Source organism: Tasmannia lanceolata, unplaced genomic scaffold (genome assembly GCF_043159265.1).
Source record: "Tasmannia lanceolata isolate RefF3 unplaced genomic scaffold, GAP_Taslan_0.1 ptg000037l, whole genome shotgun sequence".
Lineage (NCBI taxonomy): Eukaryota > Viridiplantae > Streptophyta > Magnoliopsida > Canellales > Winteraceae > Tasmannia > Tasmannia lanceolata.
The window spans coordinates 46,094,907-46,102,397 of record NW_027518714.1 but is presented as its reverse complement, the minus strand read 5'-3'; positions in this window follow the sequence as shown (position 1 = coordinate 46,102,397).

The window sequence follows — 7,491 nt, the reverse complement described above, 5'->3', positions numbered from 1 at the left end:
CCATTCAAAGCCTAATTGTCAAAAAAAAATTATCTTGGCTTCCTTTATAAATCTTTTGCAACCATCTTGCTTTAGATTATTTATTGACCTCTATCTTTTGATCTTTGGTCTTGATCATTTTAAAGATCCACTTATTCCTCTTTATAATCTTGACGATCAGACTCTACTCTTAGATCTATGATGATGGAAGTTTAAGAGGTTATTTAGTTTCTCCTACTAAATAAATTATGAAAACAAGATAACATTATCTTTTATGAGAAAAGTGTTTCTGCGCACAAGTGGCTTAAAAAGCCACCAGTTGGTCGCTTTTTGTGGACCCCTCAGAGGTGGACCAGCCATACGAACCAATCGGTGGCTTTTGAAGCCACTTGTGCGTAGGGATCTCCCTATGCACATGCGCAGAAACACTTTTCTCACCTTTTATTTTGCTTTTCCTGATTCTTAATCATTGGGTATCACTTCTTTATACCGTTATTAGGATTTTAGAATGGATTAAAATCTCCTAACTTTTGGATAGAGGTGAATTTAATCTCAAAAGATTACAACCCAAGGGTAAACAACGATGTGAGCTCACATAAAGTTCTACTTCTTGAAGATTGTAAATTTGCATATCTAGGAATATGCACCCATTACCCTTCCTTTCTAACTTGTTTTTGTATTTGGGTACTTGAAATTAATCTTCTTATAATTTCTTCCTTTGAGATCACCTAAGAGAGATATTACTTTCTTCCATATTTTATAGGGGTATACAAGATGTGTTTAGAGGTTGGTAAAACTTACCCACTAACAAGGATTCATGTTAACATCTTATTCATTAGTTTTGCTTCATTAGCTCATGTAAGTATATGTAAGGCAAAATTTATTTCATATTTTCATAAAATCAAGAAAGAGATAATTTTTCTTAATATAATACCTAAGATACTTGATCTTAGTTTTATTTTGATTTTCTAAAAGTTTTAACTTTCTCAAAATTCATCTTTATAACATAGAAAAGATGCACATACCAATACTTATGTAACTTGCTATAACTTTTCACATATAGTATTAAATATCATCATATACATATCACTATGTATAGTTTAAGTATTCATTTAGAAAATAATTTATACTTTAGAAAGTATAAAAACATGCATTTTCAAATGATAATCATGTTTTATTCTATGATATCATACTGTAGACACCCCATTTTGACCGTATCCTAAACCTTCCTTGTTTGAGCAAACTCTAACCAAACCAATGTTTTAAAACTCCAAATTTCACCCCAAGGTAGGTTAGGGTCCCACCAAGGTCCCTATAAAATTTCGTCGAAATCCGAGCGCGTTTGCCCAGCGAACGGGCCGAGAGAATGCCGTAGTATAAACCAGAAAGGGGGGGTGAATTTATCCTGTGAGGGACGCGCCCGAGCCGAATAAGGCAAAAATGGCGGGCGCGACATATCATTTTTTTCGCGCGCCTTATCAACTTGAGGTGCGAATATCAATTTTTAATTTACTTATAAATATCATGTATTCTCTCTTTTTTTTTAAAAAAAAAAGAAGAAAAAAGCTAGTTTTCTAGAGAGAGAGAGAGTGGATCTCAAACCATTTCCTTTTTCCGATCGTCTTCCTTTTTCCGATCATCTTCTCCGGTAGATCCGGCCAGATTTTAGTTGTTCTTCAATCATTTTATGCGAGCTTCACCATTACATCTTGTTTATCTTTTATTTTTGTTCGTTTTGAACCCCAGAAAACCTAGAGAAGGAAAATAGGGTTTCTTGCCTCAATCTTCTTCTCCGATCGTTACTTGCCGGATTCCAGTTATTTTTCAGCCATTAACCTTTGTTCTTCATCTCTTTTAACTAAGAAATCTTAGATCTTGGATATTCTCTCCAAAATCCACCGAAACTCTAACTCCTTCATCTACTATTTCTCTCCGATCATCCCTCCGACAGATCCGACCAGATTCTGGTCAATTTTCGGGTTCTCTATTGGTAAATCTCATAGATCTGTGTTTAGTTCGATTGGAACCAATTTTCAAAGAAAGAAAATAAGTAGAGGGAAAAATAGAAGGAGAGATTGAGAGATCTTGAATTTATCTTCTCAAATCTTAAACTTGCAGAGGGTTTGAAGTCAAGAAGAGCAATATTTTGATTTTTCTGCTGATTGCACTCAGGTGAAAAGAAGGAAGATTTGGAGTTCAAAGATAGGAAAGAGTTTAATCTAAAAGTAAGCTCAGATCTGTGCAGAGCAGGCTTGGAATTGTCATTTCCTCTGTTCTAAAGGTTAGAATTTAAAAAAAAATCTCAAGTATTTCGCATTTTATTCTTGCAGGAAATAGATAATGATTGATTTTTTAACTGATTGCTGAGATAAAATTGCAGAAAAGTAGATATTTGAATTTGATTTTTATTATCATTTAACCTTTAATAAATTAACTGTAGTTTAGATCTTTAATTAATTAAAGCTTATGTGTACGATGACTAATGTTCTGTTAACTCAAGTTACATATATGTTGTCTGCAATTGGAAATTTACGTTGCAAAGATCAATTGCTTTAGTGAAGTTAGGAAAAATGATACAGTCTGTGTTGTTGAACAGGCAAGTGTGTTTTTCTAATTATGGATGATCTATGCGATTTAATTTATTTAAATAATTTATAGATTGAATCATTTTACTTTCCCTGAACCTCCAGATTCTGAACTTCAGATAAAAAAAATATAAAAAAATAAATATTGTTTGTTCCAATTATGTGGTTAAGCGTGCATGTGGAATTAAAGTATACATATTCTTTTTGTTAAAATTTGATGATGTACACACCTCTTGTCCTCCGATCATTGTGGCCACATTTTCCTAGAAATATGACCCTTGAGGGTCGCCATCACTCTTCCTCCAACTCAAATAATTTTATTGTTTCTTTTGATTCATCTTTGGTAACTGTAGAGTATAAATTGCTCTTTTGATCCATGCTTTTATCATTTGTAAAGAATATATATATATATATATATATATATATATATATATATATAATTCTTCTTTAATTTTGGGGGGAGGGATATTGAAATAACTAGGTTTGACTTGCATGCATTATCTTAATTAATGTCTCCTATTTCAGAGAGCATACCACTGATTTTAAGTAATAGCATATGTTGAAGATAAACTTTCACTGTAAAAGAAGTAAGATAAGTTAAGATCAATTGGTTAACAGAGTGAAGTTTACATGGTAGGGTTCCTATTAACGTTTACTGTGTCAATATTACCATGCCCAAATGTGTGTGACATATCTGTGAATTTTTTATTCTTTCAGTTGTATTTGATTGCTAAGTGCTCTTGCTATACATATCAGTCCCTTGTTTTTAGATAACAACTGTTCCCCTATCTTGAGCGATAACTATTTTGATATTTACATAATTCAAGCATATCTTGTCCTTTTGGTTTTTTTTTTTTTTTTTTTTAGGTTGATTTACAATAATTTCAAAAAAAATAAATATAATAACAAAGTCTTTTGGTTTACACGTGTCAAAATGGAGAAATGGACACGTTGTGTGTAAGTAAAGAAATAGCTACTCATTTAAAAATCATCACTTGTCCCCCAAGTGATTCTGTTTGTGACTCTTATAGCATTGTCAAGTAAGCTTTAAGCTCATTACATGATTTCTATTGAGAATTTTGTTTTTTATATTTCTGGAAGTTTATCCATACCAGCTCTGTTGAGAAGGGTATTGATGTGTTGGAACAAAAGCTCATGTTTACAAAATTAATAATTATTGCTGATGATTTTTTATTTTATTTTAGAATTTAGAATTTTCTTTAACTATGAATGGGAGCATTATCGTGTTGATTACCTGTGTATGATTAAGTTACTCCATTGGCCGTACATGATTACTGGTTATATGTTTATAATTTTTCAAAGTGTCCATTGGCCGTACTGATTTTATCGGAATATACCATGTGTGTTGTTAACTAAGGAAATGTTTGACTAAGAGAATGGAATTTATTTACTGGATGCCTTATCTTTCAACTTTGAATTTATAGTGATCCTTTGGTCTATGCCTTCATAAATGTTTAATAGGTTGTGAGTAATGCTGTAGCTTTATGCTGGAATATAGCTTAGATTCTATACAGTATAACCCCTGAACTCTTTCTGGCATTTATTCATTCATGAACTATAAAAAGATATCAGTTTAAGCCCATTAGGGATTTGATTTGCTTATACACATTTGAATGCCGTTGGTAATTTTCTTAATTGTTACTTCATGATTCAGATTTCATAGCACTTATATTTTTTGGGAATACTTCCATTGTATTGATAAGCAAATGTGCAATTTTAAACAAGACTTCCATCTTTATCTTTTTTTTTGTCCTTTTGAACCTTAGTCTCATTAGAGGCAATTATAGCTTATTACTTTAGCATGTTGTTGTTCATGCATTAGGAAAAATAAAATCTTATTATGGGCAGCCATGTTGATCCTGAAACAGGGAATTACTTGTGTATGGTATAGAGAATGTTATTATTAGCTTGAGTTGTATTTCAAAGTATGTGCTGATATGGTAGTTAAGAAGATAATTGATCGAACATGAATAAGTCAATATTATTCAATTCAGCTGTTTTATTTACTTGGACATGTATTTGTTGGAATTATCAAAAACTCAGTTGTTGATGTATGAGTTCCACTCACTTCTTCGATCATCACTGCTAATACTCTCTTACAACACAAGTTTACCGAAAATACAAATGCTTCATAGTTTCATTTTACACAGGTACACACAGTATATTAGGTGTATGATTCCCTCCAGAAGGACTCATGTATTTAAAGTTGGAATTAGTTGGTTGAAGTCATTCATCACTTATATGATAGTCAGGTTCAATAGAATTACATGTATGATTTATTGATTGTGTCTGTTAGAGTGATACATATATAAAGGCATTGTTAATCTCTTTCGCTTTCACCAATGAGTTCTAACTAGGAGTCTGTCTTTTTCCTTAATGCCTTTGAGAAAATTATATTGACCTTTAAGTGAGAATTTTTCTAAAATTTGTTAAAGTGAGCTGAGAATGATTATATTCGGGTAAAATATTAATGTTTCATAGGGTTATTCTGCATGTTGCTTAGTTGACATTCTTCATGGATAGTAAGATATGGTAGAGATATGTTATCATTTATAAGGAGAATTTAAATACCTTGTCCTGAAGTTAAGTTGCATATGACTAGTATTTTATTCCGTTAAAAGAATATGAAAGAGATCCTTTATCCTTAAAATTCAAAAATGTCCTCCCATCATTGCGAGGGCGATGAAGGCGCTAGCCCAAGCTCGCCATAGGGGACTTGCTCAGTCCAAATAGCACTCCCCTCTTTCATTTAAAAGACTTGCCCAGTCTTTTAAGATGTATACCCTTGAACATTAGAAACCCATTCATTGCACGGGCGATGAAAGAGTCATCTAGAGCCCTCTTTTAGGAGACAAGCTGTGTCTCAGAAAAATCAAGCCTCTTTTAGGAGACAAGCTGTGTCTCAGAAAAATCAAACCCCTTTTGGAGACAGGCTTTGTCTCATTGGCCCTACTTATCCTTTTGTTTTATGAGACATGTCATGCCTCATTAGAGCTCTTCTCATAGTCATTAGCGTAGGAGTCTGTCCTTTAGTGTTAGGAGTCAGTCCTATCATCATAGGGGTTAGGATTCTTTCCAACCTCTCATCAAATCATGTGATTTTTATCCACTCTTGCAAGGTATAAGATGCTGTCCAACCCTTGCAGAGTCGTGATTCTGTTTTTTTTTTCTCCCGCAAAGCATAAGATGCTGTCCAACCTTTGCGGGATATCAGGAGTCTATCCTGCCTTTATGATGATAGGATTCTGTCCTCTTGAGTCAAAAGCATCAAAAACATCTAAAAAATCAAAAATCTCAAAAATCTTGAGTCATTAGGAGAGTAGTTAGGAATTCTGTTTCGAACTACGTTGGCTTGATCCCTTTCAACAGGGTACGTAGTGCAGCTTGGGATTCATATCCCAAGTCCAGCCAAACCTTTCAAAATAAACATTTCAAACCTTTCAAAAATATAAAAAATACTTCAAAACCTTTTCAAAAAGATCTTCCCCTAGAGTTAGGAAACTGTCCTAGATATTTGGAGTGTTTTAGAGTTAGGAGTCTATCCTGATTTGTCTTGATATGGTATATCCTGTCGTGTGAGTGTCCCTAGAGTTAGGAGGCCTCGAGTTGATCGGTTAGACATTTAGTCGAACCGATGGCTAGACTAAGAAGCATATAGTCAGCCCGTGATTTTCTTTAGGATGCACAGCCTAGTTACACATAGGATGTAGGGCCCACCTGCATTAGCTTAAGGCTAATCAACTTGCATTAGTTAGGGCATATAGAGAGTCCTAAAAATTACAATTCACTTGAATTTAAGCAATCGTATAAAAAGCTTTAAAAAATCAGTCGAGTCTAGGATAGCGGTTCTAGATGGTTAGGCATCATAATTTAGAATAGGTCATCGAACTACGTTGACTCCGATTCTTCCCGAGGCCGGGATACGTAGAGCAGCTGGGATGGACGGCTATCTTGGTCCGAGTCAAGTCCTGCATTAGAGTTTTAGGATTCATCTTGTCCAGTCATATATAGAGTTGATTTGTGTTGTATGTTTTGCTGTGTTTTCTTATTTTCATGTACAGATCCTATGCCTTTAGCTTTAGCATGCATGTGTTTGCACATCAGAACTTAGACACCAATTAGGTATGACACTCATAGCCTATCAATTCTTAGGTGACACTACCTTCACTTATTTTGTGTGTGCTTATTAATCATCTTCGAAACATGCATGATTAGATAGACGTCTTCTCGGAGATATTCGTTTCCATTTCATATGACTTTCGCTCAAAACTCTTCAAAATCAATAATAAATGGCATAAGAGACCAGGTGTTTGCACTTGGGCGGATGAGGTGCTCTTCGGACCTTCCAAATTCGTAACCAGGCACGAACCTTATTTTATATCTCTGGTTATCTGTTGCAACAGAGCATAGTATGGGATCCTTGGCCCACTTCCTTGGATGGCGACTCTTCTTTGTTTAAGGTACGCCTCAAATCTGGGCTAGTCCCCGAATCGAGAGGTATCTCACCTTTTATCGCCACTCATGCTGTGAGGGACACTTCTTTCGAGAGTTCCTTGGTAGAGCTCTCCATTCACGTGGATGATCCTGAGACCTAGCGTGTGGGGGCTCGTCTCCCGCCCCTCTCTCGGATCGGGGTCCACACATACTTGAAGTTTTCAGACGATATCAAGGTTAAACATGAAATATATCATTTTTAATCATGAAATTAACATTTTCATACTAACAATTATGTAAGTATACTTGTATGACATCAACATTATATAACCGATTATTCTCATACTATCCTTGAAAGATATCACTTGTTTTATTTAAAACAAGTTTATTCCCCACCTATCACAAGTGCTACTAAAGATTAAACATCTTTAGTTTCTATGAAGCAACTTATACCGGAAAGACAAAGGAATTT